Genomic DNA, 16,207 nt, shown 5'->3' with positions numbered 1-16,207 from the left:
TTGCTGTATAAACGAGAGGAGATTCCAACCAAAGAGGGCTATCACTTTGAAGAGGCAGCTAACCTTCAGGTCTACACAAACTTTAACAGATATTGAATACATTTGCACAGTGACTCAACTGTTGGTCCTTTTATTATACGTGACATGCATAAAAGACAACAACGACACGCGTGTGCTGGCATGCCCAAGTGACTTTCACATGCCTCCAGTTCTGCAGGAGGGGTGACGACGAACATGCGACCCTGGACGAATGTGTGGGTCTCTGTGTATATATGTGTGTACACCAATGGTGAACTGTCCTGAGGCATTTTGCAAGCCTGTTTGTGTAGCAGTGAGGCAGAAGTAATGTCTGAATCTGTGTTCCCTCAGAGCGAAATGTATGTGCGTATGTGTGTGCAGAATAGGGGGTCAGCGCTGAAGGACAGCAGAGAAAATCCGTCCATCTACACTGAACAAGACTAATTACTCCCAAAGGAGTGAGAAAAAAAAATTGAAGCCAGATACAGTTTACAGAAAACTGGATTTTTCTTCACTCTGTGCCTGAGGAAACACTCATGATACCACAGCTATGAAGTACTTTTTTCATAAAGCGATTAAAAAAAAAAAGATTTGTTGTGAAAACATTTCATCTGATTCTGGTGTTTCTCATCAGTACCCAAGCATGGCCCAAGCCAGAAAGGTTGTACAACACTGTGCAAAAGTCTTGAGCCACCTCTCATTTCTTTATACATAGACTTTATTATACAGACTAACTCAAGTGATGAGCTAGTTTTGTGTTTACACAAAATTTAGGTAACTACCATTTCAACATTTTATCTTTAGCAGTTTGTTACTAGCAGCTTGTCACAAAACACATCATTTGTTCCCATGTATTTAGCTGAATCTATTAAAAAAAGCCCAAGATAATGTAGCTTGATCAGACAACAAACTGATTCCCAAAGAGCTGTTGCACAAAACCTTGGCATATCTTGGTGTGCATTGTGTCCTTAAGTTGACAAGTTGAAGATAAAAGAATAAATGGATAGATAGACTAAAAAAACTATCTACACCAGATGAACAGCATCTGAAAGTCATGTTCTTCAGAAATTGGCACAAGACCTGAGAGAGACATCGTATCCTTTAGCTGATTCATCTACTGTTCACTGAAATCTCATCAGAAGAAGAACCACGGTGAAATATTAGGAGCTGCACAAGAAACTGAAAATAAGTGGCAACTCCAGGTCTTATCGAGTAATGAACCTGAACTGGAAATTTATGGTTCAAATCGTTGTCATAGTTTTGTAGTTTATAAATCATGATTATATAAAGTTCTTACCCTTTTCAACAAGCCCACTCTGCCCCAGTTTGTACATGAAGATGAAGAAGGAGGACCCAAGTGCAGACATGAGCAGGCAAGCAGAAACAGTTTTAGTGGGTTATTAAAGTGCAAATTGAAGCTTACAGGTGGAAAACTGGGACAACAAGGAAGCAGACAACAAGAGCGAAACAACAAGAGGAACCAGCCTTCCATGATGTGACAGAAAAACAAAGGCTAGATGGCAGGTATAAAGCCACACAACACCTGGTGGGTGGATGTGGTGTGATCGACTGCAGGGGTGAAAAGAAAAACAAGGCAGATGCTTGAGCTATAATGTATAGTGTCGTACTTTGTCTGTTTCATCTGTACAATGTTTAGATTTCATAAGACCCATCATTTCAATCATCAAGTGAAAGCTAGTTCTCCCAGTGAAAGAAAAAATATTGTGTTCTGGTAATTGCAAGTTTCAGTTTGTCAGTTTTAGTTCTGCTTATTGATTGCTTAGTAAGTTAGCTTGACTTTAATCTAAAACATAGTCACACAAATGTAAATTGCCCTTAAAGGCATTTCAACTTCTCCAAAACATTTTATTTTCCTCTCCAGCCATTTCTCTCTCTGCCTTTTGTGGAGGAAATCACATTTTAATGTCTGTGGGGAGCAGTGAGCAGTGTTCACAAAATGATACTTGAATCATTAAAATCCAATTTGCAGGACTGGGGCACAGCACTCCATCACAGCTATCAGCCGAGCCGTCCTCTCAACGCCGCACCGTTTGTGTTGTGCCTGTACAAACTGAGGGATCAGAGAGGGAATCGATAGCAATACGGCATTCCTTAACAGAGTTCTTATGGATCAGAGAGCCGTTCATCTACTGAGAATCACAGATGAAAGAGAGAAAGAGGGTGACAGCGAGAGAAAGAGGAAGCATACGAGTGAGACTTACTGACCTTATGTGTGTAAAGAGCGTGCACTGCAAACACACACACCTACACACAAACACACACACACACACACACACACACATGCCCGTTCAGCTATCTTAGTGAGGACCTTCATTGACATAATGGTTTCCCTAGCCCCTTACCCTAACCATTAAAAATGAATGCCTAACCCTTCCCCTAAACCCAACCATAACCTAATTGTAACCCTGACACTAAAACCACATTTTGAGCCTCAAAAAGGCCTTCAAACTTGTGAGGACCAGTGAGTGTGTCCTCACAAGTGACTGTTGGTTCTCACAGGTATAGTAGAATGCAGATTTCGATCCTCACAAAGATAGCTAGACAGGAACACACACACATACACACAGAAACATTTGAAGAGTGTTCATGGCTCGAAATCATGCTGTTAGAATTAATGAATAACGTCCCCCCTGCCCAAAAGGTTGGGCCTACAGATGGCATTACATGGCGATGCACACACACACACACACACACACACACACACACACACACACACACACACACACACACACACACACACACACACACTGTGGAAGTGGAAGCCAATCACTTGCATCAGCAGTTTTGAGAATATTGTACATCAGTACGTTTAAATGTCAAACTAGGTCACTTCAGGGCGTCACATGAATTCAAAAATGAATTATCACACAACTGTGTAATAACACTTTCACCTCCTTTATCTCGCACACATAGATGGAGTACAGAAAAGCAGAGAAGCAGAGAGTAGAACGTGGAGCCACAATATCCTGTGTGTTATCCTTAGTTCAGCTGCATTATTAAAAGATAAGGTTATACAATTTAACCTGCATTAACATTCAATTAACAAAAGGCAGGGATGGGTACGCTCTCACAAACACACACATATGCACGCATGAACGTTATCTCCTTGACCTGCATTAGCATCTGCGGTGAGCAAAGCCGCACACTTCATGACCTGCATCAACTTTTAATGAAGTCTGAGAAACACGATTCCTTTATTCATGCAGGTGAAGTAATGGGAGGACTGCTACAAACACACACACGCACACACACACACGCACATGCACACATACACACAGACACACACACACACACACACACTGAGTTGTTGGAACCAGTTCCTTTTACAGCAACAGGTGGTGAGGCTTAAAACAAGCTCAGCTTTTGTGTCAGCCTTTCTGATTCAGCTGAAAGCCCATGAGTAAGAAATTGAAGGTAGTTGCAGTCTCATTTAAAAGGTAACCACACAGATGTTGTATCACAAATTACTCCTAACTTAAAGGCCACACAGAGCTTTCAGAGCTTTTTACTGACATACTAATTTATTTGAGAACCAATGATCTTCATGGTCTCTTTATGTGTTGACTTCTCTACATTGCTCAAAAAAGTATATATATGTTTTTTTCTTTTAAGTTTGTCTTAGTTATGTTCAAATGTTTTTATATAGCGCCAATTAACAACAACAGTCGCCTCAAGGGACTCTGTGTTGTAAGGTAAAGACACTACAATAATGCAGAAAAAACCCATCAATAAGATGACCTGCTATGAGCAAGAACTTGGCGACAGTGGGGAGAAAAAACTCCCTTTTAACAGGAAGAAACCTCTGCCAGATCAGGATCAGAGAGGGGCAGCCATCCGTCTTTCTCCTGAATCCAAGCTGTTTTTTGTTTGGTTGCTTTTCTCCAAACCACTCAGTAATGATTACCAGTGTAAAATTCATGTGAAACATAAGCCACAGTGCTGATTTCTCATTAGAGATGAATGTTTTTCACTTCATCAAATAAACACTTTCATTTTAGATTTGGTACATTTGGTACACAAATCTGTGTAAACAGATATCTGCAGGCAGGGGAAAAGATTTCTCTTTTGGATACCAGAAGCTATCTGGTTTTCTCTTGAGGTCTGAGTAGTATTGTTAAGTAGTAGTAGTAGTAGAGTTAATGTGGGATGCTGGCTCATTATTTACAAAGGTGCAGGTCTTACCACTTGTTTTCTTTTAATGTGGCAACTCCTTTCATGAATGTTCTTAAACTGCTAGCTCTGTGCTGCTACTAACCCTGTCTGCACAGCTCTAATTGGCCAATTGGACAGTGGAAACAGACGTTGATTGAGCACAACAGCAGGCTGATTTGAATGGCAAAGACATTGTTGCTTAGTGATGAGTACCCAGACGTCTGGTTTTTGAGAGATGATAAAACTCTGGAGAAAATTTAGAATCAAAAGTCATGCAGTGGTGTAAACAGGTGGTGTGGAGATTGCAGTGAACTACTGGTTTGATGACATAAGTCTGGATGTGCTGGTGCAAAACAGTCTCTTCTCATTTTTATGTTCATTTTTATGTATTTCAAATGCCGGTTGAATACAAATGAAATGAAATTTGCAGATATTATAGAGAATCACAGTAAGCGTCAACACAGCGCTGCCTGTTCAAGGTCATTGACTGCTAGCTTTAATGTGACAACTCTAAGAGCCAAGCTGTGTATTTTTCATAGTCAACACAAAGTCTCTGTATTTCCATGACTTCCTTTTTCACTGTTTTGAATGAGAACTGTGATAGTAATAGCTGTTGGCAGAGTGTGACATTAAATGCAGTTATGCGATGCTGCCACAAAAGGCTGTTTGTCTTCAACAGTTATTTCTCTGCTCTGTGTGGATGAGCAAGAAACCTTATTAGGAGTGCTCAGAGTGAGGTGTCAAGGAAGACAAAAGCACCACACACATGCAACAATGAAAGGTTTCTTTTAAAAGACAAGACCAGCACTTAATGTCGGCAAAATGAGACTCTTTCGTGGCTCTATCAAGCTGGTGTTAAACTCTTTAACATGAAAATGGGATGGACACACCTTTAAGGACTTTGTATCTCTCAGCAGGGGAGAGTTTTGTAATTAGAAAGGAGAGATTTAGTAACTTAATCATGGCTAAATTGAATTTGAGCGTTTAATTGTAAAGACATTGAGAATAACTCAAGGGATGGTTGTGTCAGACTGAATAATGAAGCAAAGCCAAATGCTAATTCATTATGAGAGCTAGGCAAGAGATAGCAGGTGACCTTAAAACTTTTCCTATCAGACCCAAGCAGCAGGGAGACAAAAGAGACAGAAACCGTGTGCATAGTGAATGAACAGCAGAACCTGGAGCGCTCAGGGGTCACGTCTGAGAAAACGCAGCCGAGAAAGTAAATTAAAGAAGGAGAAATGGAAAGTGAAAGGGCAGCGTGAAGAAAACAGGGCAAAAGTGTGAGGAAGAATAATTCATCACGAAGGAAAAAGTGAAGGAAAGTGAAACAGCAAGTGAAAGAAGGAGGAGGCTGAGGCCGCAGAAGTGTTGTACTTTTCACCTGCATGTTATTTGGCCTGCAGCAGCCGCCTGCTTGTTCATTATTGACTGGAATCATGCCCTTTACTTTACGCTGTACATGAGAGGCTACACCAGCGGCCAGCACCTTAAAGGCCTAATAACCTCACCGAACACACGCTGAATGATACTAGAAGTAAGACCATTAACTTCAGTTTCTGAGCGACCTCTAATGCAACATGAGCCTCCGTACTGCAATTCAAGACTTTAATAAGGACTGGTGTTTTATTGTGTGTGTGTTTGTGTGTGTAGCTGAGCATGGATGTGCGTGTGTGTGGGCAGACGTGGGCGGTGTGGATGTGACTCTCTGCCCTTGTCCGATCGAGCAATCTAATAAAAACAATCCGCCACGCTGGACCTCATTCTTAAGACCTCAAGGTTGACCATTGTCCTCTCTCTCTCTCTCTCTCTCTCTCTCTCTCTCACACACACACACACACACACACACACACACACAAACAAACATGTATACACACAAAAGCACGTGCAGACACTTGTGCACACACTGACATCAAAAGCTCTTTCAGCACGCCAACATACCCCCAGTCATTGTCTCAATCAAATCCTTTCATTGCACAAGAATCTTTCCTCTTTTCACGCGTCTCCTCCGGTGGACACATAATGCTCAAATTTTGCTCCCTGAAGCTTGATCCTTTCATATATATCTTATTCCTCCATGATTGGTATTGGTGAGAATACAACAGTGCTCACAAAATTGAGGGCTGATCTGCAAGAAGCTGAAAAGAATTATGAAACGAAGAAAACGTGTTGATTTTTAACAACCTGCACATCAAGATGTAAAAACAACTTTGGGGTACGAGCGCCTCATATAGTTAACACAATAAGTGCACTACCCTACAGATGATAACATATTCTTTTGGTAAATATTTGGTACTAAGGGGTAGAGTTGTCAATAATACATAAATAAATAAAAATCGATACTCAGATATTAATCAATGCTAAAATTAATACCGGAGTCAGATACTCATTTACAACAAACAGTGTAAACAACTTCACACAAACAAGTAGACACAAAGCTCTTCCCCTCAATAACAGGTGAAATACTGGACATTCATAACACTGAGACACTTTCAGAGGTCTGTAAAGGTCCCGTTTCAACAGCATGGAAGTGCACATGTCAATATTAGCCATCTATTAGCAATTAACCAATAGCCACACTAGCCACTTGTTATCCTTAACATAGTAGCTAGTTTACTGTAGTTAAATAAAAGATAAATAATTACTGTAGGCTGAACAGATCGCGGGTGGAGCCGTGACAGAGCAGATTACGGACATGTGGAGAATGGGCACAGTCAGAAGTTTCTCACTGTGCAGACCAGCAAGAAAACCATAGATGAATGTGTGGAGAACTAATCCAAGCAAATAAAGAGAGAAATCTGGAGCACAGCAGCCGAATCAGACAACTTCAGTCTTGAAGAGCTGAGGAGAAAAGCTGTAGACTGAGGTGGAGCACTGAGAACAGTGGGTGAGATACACACTGCAGGGAAGATGTGAACAAGATGATAAACTTTTCTACTTTTGCAATAATTTTTAAAAATGTGTTTCGGATTTTTTTAAAGCCAGTTGTGAGGTCAGTTTTAAAATACAGGCAGTGTCTGGTTCAATTTTTCAAAATAAGACTTGCTTGCAATTACTTCTGTTCTTGCAGGATGGCGTCAAAATTTTCAAAAATTGTATCAAGCATTGAGTATTTTCCTGGATATTGGTATTGAGTTTGAGAGTCTAGTACCTTGACCACCCTGGAGGGAAAACAACTGTACAGATTCTTCAGTGTCAGAGAAACACAGTCATTCACTTACAGTCACACTTTCTAGCCATCTGACAAATTCATCTTTTTAGCTCCAGTTTTGGTCTCTACCATCTCCAGGAAATCTTTAGCTCAGTGCTAAAGGTCACGTTAGAGCTTTTTCATTGAAAGGAAAGTGCGCTGCTGATGTAAATGAGCTGAATGAGAAATTGGGGCCGGGTAGAGGAACCTGGTACTTTTTAGGGTATAAATCAAATTGCATCAGTACTACGACTAAAAATTCATACAAAATCAGCCAGTGTCAAATTGCGATAACAGAGGGAGTCAAAGAAGAAGAAAGCAAGTGAGACGATGTGTTGAAGAACAAAAAAACATATGAGGCCGTGGCGAGTTGAAAATAGACTCAGATGTGGTTACACTTTTACTCTGCAATGTTTGTAACGCAAAATGCAATCTGCTATTCAACGGACTGCATCTAAGCACACACACTCCCACAAATGCATCCGGGGTAGCTTGGAGCTTTAATAAGATAGTTGAACATGGCACAAGGACACTTGAAGATGCAGATACAGGGATGGAACCACTGACATTCCAACTGGCTGGCAGACAACATACTCTACTTCCTGAGGCGCCCACAAAATTGAGATAGTACGTAACCTAACATGTAACCGTAACCAATAATCATCTACTCCTATAGTAGTGTGTGACAGTGACGTTAACACACAGACACTGTCGACCAAGGCAGCTGGTGTAGAGTGTAAAATGTTATAGATAACCAAATCTTTCAATGGTGGAATGTTGACTTATTTTGTAAGAGAACATTTCAAAATTGTAATAAAGGAGGAGCAGACAACAGTTAACCGAATCGACAAAAGGTACTTTTGGATGGCGGTACTTAAGTCCAGGTTCTGGTACTGGTTTAAATGTCAAAGGTACCCAGCCCACACATAATAATGCTGAGTTCTAAGGCTTAAAATAGGCATTCATGTTCATTAAACATTGTGATCTCAGCTCTATCAGGTCTATGTTAGGTTTAGTTAAAAAGTCTCACATGTGTGGAGGAGTAACTTCTATTTTCTGAGAGGACAGGGTGTTTCAAAAAGAAGCAACCAATTTAAAAAGGCAATATATTAAAAAGTAGTGGGCATAGAAGCTTGTGGCAAATTTTTAAATACAATATTCGTTTTTACATGTAAACCTTACAATGTTCTCAAGTGCTCAGTGTTTCCCCTTCCAGACAGACATATGTCCACACAACAGTCAAACTCGCAAAAGCACGTCTGCTTGGAAAAGTATGGTAATTGGCGTAGATGTGGGCGAATAAGTCTTTTTCTTTAATGTGGATTTATCACAGACATTTTCAGATATGCTCGATTCTACCCGTAAATAAAAGTGTTTGGAATGTCAGTTGTCTTCTTTACAAGCTCTGTGCCCACCTACTATAACATGGAATAATGGGAAAAAAGTTAAAATAAAATACAACATGTACAAAAACCGATTTTCTTTTGTAAAGATTTTGTTTCCAGCAATGATCTCATCCTCTTCATTCTTTTTCATCACCTTCTTCCCCACGGGTGGCTGAAAACTATCACGTTGCCAGCATGTCCACTCACTGGAAAAACACATCTGCAATAAGCACCTGTCAACACAGAGGCCAAACAGTTCCACCCACATTCTCCCACTTTCCTGTCACACTCCCAGCCCTTTCTGTCCTAAATATCCCTCTGACAAGCCTTTCACTACATCACTTTAATCTCCTCCTGTTTAATTTTATGTCGTGCTTGCCTTCTTCATCCTTTTATTCGTGACATTCTCTTTCTCTTATCTAACTTCTCATTGATTCAACAGTGTCTCATTTCCAGTCTTGGTCTTTTCACACACTACGCAGACTTGGCAGCAGAGAGGACAGCGATATTATGCTTCAGGTAGTTGGCAAGCGTCTGCACTTAAAGGGTCATACTGGTGGTGGGAAGGTGGGAATAAGTGCATGTCTTTGTATATGTGTGTGAAGGCTGGCTAATTACCAGTGGCGATTATAGAAAGAGGGTAAAGCAACAGGAATAGAGGAAGCTGAAGAGTCCGTGAGTGCAGAAAAAACTCTCAGACACAAACAGCAAGTTTGCCTGTATGCTGGGAGCTATCTGCCTGCCAGCAGTGTCTGAGTGAGTTCTTTTTCCTGTTTAGTTTTCAGGAAGACAAGACAGAGCAGCGATAAAGTTAGAAACCCAAACAAGTTAATGAGGAGCAGGAAGTAATGAGCTGATTCCATGATTAGAGGCATAATTCATCTGTACACTGAACACCCCCTCCTCCCAGATTGAGCTTCATATTTATGTATCTGTTCCAGATCTATCTGAGTGGTATTAACATGAAGTGGCTTGTGTGCTCATGCTTCACTGCTGCTCCTTTGCTCATGGTTCAGGCAACCATTAAAAAATGGCCATGAAATGACCACCTATCCTTCACTTTCATTGTTGAGGAGACAGACAGAAAAACCAGCCAGCCATGATGTCCAGAGGGGAAGATTCAGGTAAAGGTAATTGCTTAGCAAGAGAATGAAACAGGAGATAGGATCAGGAGGAAAGGGAGAGAGGTGACAGTCTATAATTGGAAATGGAGAAAGGAGGAAGATGGTGGAAAAGGAATGAGACTGAGAACAAGGCGGGGGGCGTTAGATTCAGAGAAAAAGGGGGGGCTGATAGCTAAAGCACCTAAGGCATACTTGCCATATGCCCCCTGCCACAACATGACATAACACACGACCACGCATGACACGTTACCACACATGGCATCCTGCAGTGTAGCATGGATAAAGTAGAGCTATTCATGTCTCAGACCAGAGTGAGCAAACAAGTCCTCACTTCAGCTGTTTTTCAGCCAGGTTATCATTTCAGATTTAAAAAAAAAAAACAGACTGCAGACTGTGAGCAGAGCGCATAACTCATGTAGGTAAAGTAATGAGCGATGTTATAACTAGAAGAGTCGGGCGATGTGAAACATGACAGCATTCCATCAGTGAAGGTTTATTAACATTCATCGCTTGGTCAGCTTACGAAGCCTTTTTAAATGCCTCTAGCTGAGTGCACAATTCAGACAGGCGATAGTAAGAAAGCATGATCACACACACACACACACACACGCACAACCTCTCTTGTTCACTCTCTTTTCTTTCCTGCAAGTATCTAAGGGCAAGTAGGGAGCCTTGTCAGGATGGGTAGTCGTCAACCCTTAAGCTCAGCAAACGTGTACTGTTGCATTTCAAGTGTGTCTGCGCTCTATTTGAAAAAATCACAGTGGCCGTTGAGGATAAGATGTACATGCCCGTGTGTGTGCGTGTGTTCTGCACAAGTTAACATACCCAGGGCTGAAGCGTGGTCCCTGATCCCTCCTCATCTGTCCAGCTGTGTGCGTATGTGAATCTGTTTTCCTGTCCTCGTTGCCCACAAGTTTCTGACGCCGCTCCGCACGTGCGAGCCCTCCGAGCCTCAGGTCTCCCTCAGTCTGTCTCACTCTCAGACCTTGGCATCAGCAGCTGTACCAAACGTACCACTCATCCCCCTCTTCTCTCTCTCCTTCTCCCTCCCTCCCTCCCGCAGGCACGCTCGTGTGTACGCGCCTCCTTTCACTCCTTGTTGATTAACGTCCAAAAATAAGAAGGGGGGCTCACACTGAGACTTTCCTCTCTTTCAGCCGGTCCTCATCAGCTGGTCAGGGTAGCCTTCATCTCCCTCCGGTATGGCTGTGGGATTATGAGGAAAAGAGAGGGAGGAATGGGGAAAGGAGCGTGCTGTTGCTGTTGCCTCTGCCTCCTTCAGTATGAGCGCCTCTCTCTCGTTTAGCATGCTTTTCATCTCTCTCTCTCTCTCACCTCTCTCTCGCTGCTCTCTCGCTCTTTATCTCTCCCCAACCCCCTCCCTCCCTCCCTTTTCTCAGTCACTCTCTATCTGCTACTGCTCAGGCTGTTAGGATTCACAATTCAGTGTGCTGCCGAGCATATGGCTGAGGGAGCCTCTAAACAACAGGGCTGGATAAAGAATAAAAAGAATGACAGCAAAGATTAGAAGACAGAAAAACAGCAGATGTATTTGTAAGAATAGATAAGAGGATTAGTAGTGTTCCTACTACTACTGCTAGTACTGGAGTCATTTAGAAAACAGTAATATTAAAGGTAATTCTAAGACTTTTCTATAAATCCAGCAAACATGGGTTGTACATGTAAGTCACAATTAACCGAGCTCAATTTGCCAGTATTTTAATTTACTCCTTTACACGATTTGTAGTTGTTTCCTACATCATCTAGGTTGCTCTCTTTTTATCACTGATTGCACTGAATGATAACAGCCTTGCGAGGGTGCCAGCAGGTAGAGGAAAGTGCCGACTGACAATGTGCATGGGCTTGATAACAAATGATAAGGGCCATTCACTGCTGTGGCCAGATCTGAATCAGATGGTGAGGCATATGTCATTTTGGGCTAGAGTTGCATTTGTGAAAAGTCCAACTCCAAAGTCTTTGAGACCTAGCCTCAAGTACCCTCGGTGCAGAGGTCCAATCTCCTCTTCTTATTAGCATTGACCTAGGGACAACTGCAATTCATCATGCTAAACAGTCGGAATGTGAAAGGTGACCTTTAAATCTTAAAACAAAGGCATGAAGGTGTTGCATCCTGCTGCAGCAGCCCTATACCAAATAGCACCGAGCTGCTCCTGATTAAAGACAAATGGTGAGTATAATATACAAAAAGAGGATTTATGATGAAATGTCATTCTTCCAGTGAGTTTGTTCTGTTTAATCACCTCCCCCATTTTGCCTGGAGCATGCAGAGAGAGGGAGCGAATGAGAGAGGAGGAAAATAGACATTTTTATTGTTTGGTCCTGTTGCGTTGTCAGGGTAGATCAGATCACAGGGAACTGAGGTTGAAACACACACACACACACACACACACAGAGAGAGAGAAACACACTCTTCGAGCCTGACTGCCCCTGAGGTCAGTTAACAGCTCATCACAGGAAAGGAGAAGTCTGGACTGCGACCCCGAGGCCAAGGGTTGGGCAAGTCATGATGCCTGGTGGAGTCCAGCAAACACCTAACACTCCCACCTCTCAGCCAATCTGACGTGGCTGCCCGCACACATACATTAAAACATCAGATCACGTGTTCTTCCTTTGCTGAACCCCAAAAACATTATAGATAATATTATAGATAACTAAAAAAAAAAAATTCTTCTTTAACCAGAATGCCTTCTGGGTGAGGTGTTTTGAATATGTCTTACTGGGAGGACTCCCCGGGGTGGACCCAGGACACACTGGAGAGATTATGCCTGCTGGCTGGCTTGAGATCACCTCAGTGTCCCCCGGATGAGCTGGAGGAAGTAGCTGGGGACAGGGAGGTTTGGGCATTTCTGTCTAGGCTGCATAGATGGATGGATTATTTTCTTCCTTCCTTAGCAACACTTTCCTCAAGGAGCTATATACTATAACGTAAAGACTCTCCAGTAATTCTAATACTTGCTGTAGCGTCAATTTGCTCTCTGGTACATGATTACTGTAGCTAAAATCATTTATTATGATGATACTATTATGATATCTATGCAAGTGTATTGCATTTACTTGGCAAGAAATGAGTCTTTTCTCTGAATTAACAAGATGTCTTAAAATTGTGAAAGAGTCTTCACTGACTTGAAAGCTTGAATTATTTAATGTTTGTCATTATTATAGGTCTCTGCGGTGACCAATAGTTTGCATGTAAGAGGCCAGCTTGTCTGCAAACACTCATAAACTACTTGGCAAGTGGTAGAGAAACTGTGAGTTCAAAGTAATCCGGAAAGACGGAGTGTCTGCTTTAAAAGTAAAAGTCTGCTTTTTCATATGTGTTGATAGCAGAAGTAAGGCACAATTTTTACTTCAAAGGCGAACTTTCTCCATTTCCGTCTTTTTTTTTTTTTTTTTTTTGCACACTGCTTTCAAGTTTCGCTACAGCTTAGAGAGTACATAATCAGTGTTTGCAGACAAGTTGGCGTGTTTAAAGCGAAATATGTGCAACTGTAACCATCTGCTAGTGACCAAAGCAATCACAAGCTTTTTGGTGTAGACTTTTCACCCAAGTCATAGTCACTGCTCATCAAAAGGTCTGGGAATACGACTTTTTTTTGGATTGCCAAATGATCATTAACAGATCTCTAAACCTGTATGCATGAGGCCCAACAAGACACAACATGTATGTAACAAAATTAAAATTTGAGAATAAAACCTAGCTATATTTCCTCTGCTACAGTGACTGTCGGCATAAAACTGCTCTCATCTGATGACAGTGAAACTAATTAAATCATCTAAGTAAATATGCAGTACACGTCGAGCCGAGGTTGGTCGTCTGCCTGTCACAGACAGCCATGAGTTGTTTTCTGTTTTTTAAGGTTTAAGTTTCTCAGCTATGTAACTGTTTTGTTAAATAAAGAGGTTATTTCATTTTTATACACTTCTTAACAGATAAATAGATTGACATCTTGCGAAAATATCATTTGCTTGTATTTCAGCCAAATGTGTGTCACTTGGCCGAAACACCAGAGCAGGTTGTGTTTTTCTCCTGCTGTGTACTTTATGAACAACCTTCCAGTTTTGCAAATGGTTCAACATAAAACCAGAGAATAAACAAACAAATGTTTCTCTGTAATACATTTAATCACTGCCACTGTCCTCTACAGACTCTAGGCTGCTACAGAGGTATTCTCATTTAGCCCTATTCTGGCACATCAAGCTTACAGAATAGTTTATCTTCAAGATGTGAGTCTAAAGCCAACACTATTGAGTATTAAGTATATGCCAAATGTACCTCGTCTACATTCCCAAAGTGTTTGTAGCCTGTGCTCTGCTCCACATTACCACCATGGTGAAGATGGAGACTTTCAAACAGGAACTTCAGGTGTTTTGGATTTTGGAGTGTACCAAGTTGAATTCAAACAGAGGGGTAACCAGTACTGTTTTATATAAAGATATAATGAGTCTAGAAATGGTCATTTGAATGTCTTTATGTTGTTTTTGGAGGAAAATGTCAACTACATGAGTTAACTGATACATTTCCATACATGGTTTGATCCTGATGTAAGTGGGGTATATAGGACAGGGATAGATTCTCCTTAGAGAGTTCAGTGGAGCGCCTCATTATTAATTTGCTGGCTAGTTCCCCAGTAGCCCCAAGCCTTGCCCTGGGTTTTGTTTTGGTCAGTTGCCAAGCTTACTTATGTTCTATTGAACAATTTGATACATTTTGTGTAGATTTTCTTTATTTTTTCCACATAAAACCATCCTGATCTGCTTTGTTTATCTGGTAAATACTGTAAATAAATTAAAAATCAAGAGAAGATACTTCCTGTCTCCACATATGCATTTATTCACGCCAACAAATTGTTCTAGCTAAGACTTATGGCTGCAGATTTACCACCTTTCATGAACCCCACGCTCTTCTTTAGGATAAAAAAATAATCTAACTTAAAATTGTGGAATTTTTTCCTTGGGTCTGCCTTAAACAGCGGTGGATACACTCATGTGGTTGTACAGTGATATGTGCACAATGTGCCATCACAGTGGGTGCAGAGTGTTAGCATTAAGACTACAAATGCAAGAGCTGTGGGTGACACACTGAACCCAAGTGACAGTCTTCTTTCTCGAAAGCCCACATTTGGGAGGAATTTAAGTTGCACTGACATTTTGGACAGAATACGATGGCATTTGAATTCTGAGTGCAGGTGGGACGTGGGTCAGACATCATTGTATCAGATGGCTTGGAAGAAATATAAAAGGAATTATCGGGTGGAAACCGAACCTGCATAACAGAGCTAGGTGTGACTAAAAGCTACTGCAAGGAAGGTATAACCAGCCAAATACAGATGAATGTTGTTACGACCCGTCTAGGGCCAGGCAGTAACACGAGTGAGGCCCTCGCATCCCCCCCAAGACCCAAGCAGCCACAAGAGACAAATCCTTCAGTTTCACTGTGATTTATTTACAATGTGAAAAATAAAGGAACCAAAACGGGAGTGTCAACGCTTCAGGGTGAGCCAAGGCCAAAACAATAAACAAAACAGATCTAAACAAATCCCGCACCCCTGACCTCACCAAAACAAAGTCAAAAATAAAAACAGAGTCTAACCTCCTTAACTAACACAAAACAGGAGAAAAACGGGTGATCAAAAGAAAACGGCAGCTCACCCCTACCCACTCCACTTTCACAACTCTCAAAAAAGCACTGCAGCCAGCGGCTGCCACGGGAAGACTGCTGGGCCGTGAGGAGAAACCCGAAGACCTCTTTCGCTGTAGCACTCCAGACTCCTTATAATGGGCGGGTCCTCCAGCTGGAACCAGTCACGTCGTTGCAGCGTATCCATGCACCAATCGAAGCAGGGCCCTGGCACAGCTAAATTAACATGGGACATAACACCTGCACAAAACACACACGTAAACATACCAGTTCGTAACAATGTATATAATAAATGGAGCTGTTTAGCATAATTTTTTGATGTTCAAACCCAACAAGGTTTTTTATCTCACTTGGAAATGATTCAGGCTAACAGCATGAATCACAGGCTTACGCTTAGGCTTACTTCAAAATATGCAAATTAATTCCACAATAAGAGCAACTTCTTACAGAAAACAGAAGATTTGATTAAACATGAATATATATTAGCTGTCTCTTCTGTGTTTGTGTGTGTTCCAGTCTTTATAACCCCTGTAAGCAGCTGTGTCATGAAACTAATCACCGCCTTGTCCATTACTGTTGTGTTTGGCAACTTCTCTACATTTCAGTCTGTTCAAAAAGCTGACCATCAAAAGCCGGGGGAATTTTTATCCGTGAC

General features: G+C 41.5%; 1 protein-coding gene across 1 annotated transcript in view; it reads right to left on the bottom strand.

Annotated features, from left to right (window-relative positions):
• lingo3b (leucine rich repeat and Ig domain containing 3b) overlaps positions 1-11,243 on the bottom strand; it is a 39,859-nt gene extending 28,616 nt beyond the window's left edge. Inside the window, exon 1 of the mRNA XM_085140552.1 lies at positions 10,719-11,243. The gene's annotated coding sequence lies outside the window, so the exon portion shown is untranslated. The remainder of the gene's footprint in view (positions 1-10,718) is intronic.
• Positions 11,244-16,207: the final 4,964 nt, after the last annotated feature.

The sequence above is a fragment of the Neolamprologus multifasciatus genome, chromosome 18 (assembly GCF_963576455.1).
Source record: "Neolamprologus multifasciatus chromosome 18, fNeoMul1.2, whole genome shotgun sequence".
NCBI classification, from domain to species: domain Eukaryota; kingdom Metazoa; phylum Chordata; class Actinopteri; order Cichliformes; family Cichlidae; genus Neolamprologus; species Neolamprologus multifasciatus.
The sequence above is the reverse complement of the archived record's forward strand: the minus strand, read 5'-3'. Positions and strand labels throughout refer to the sequence as shown.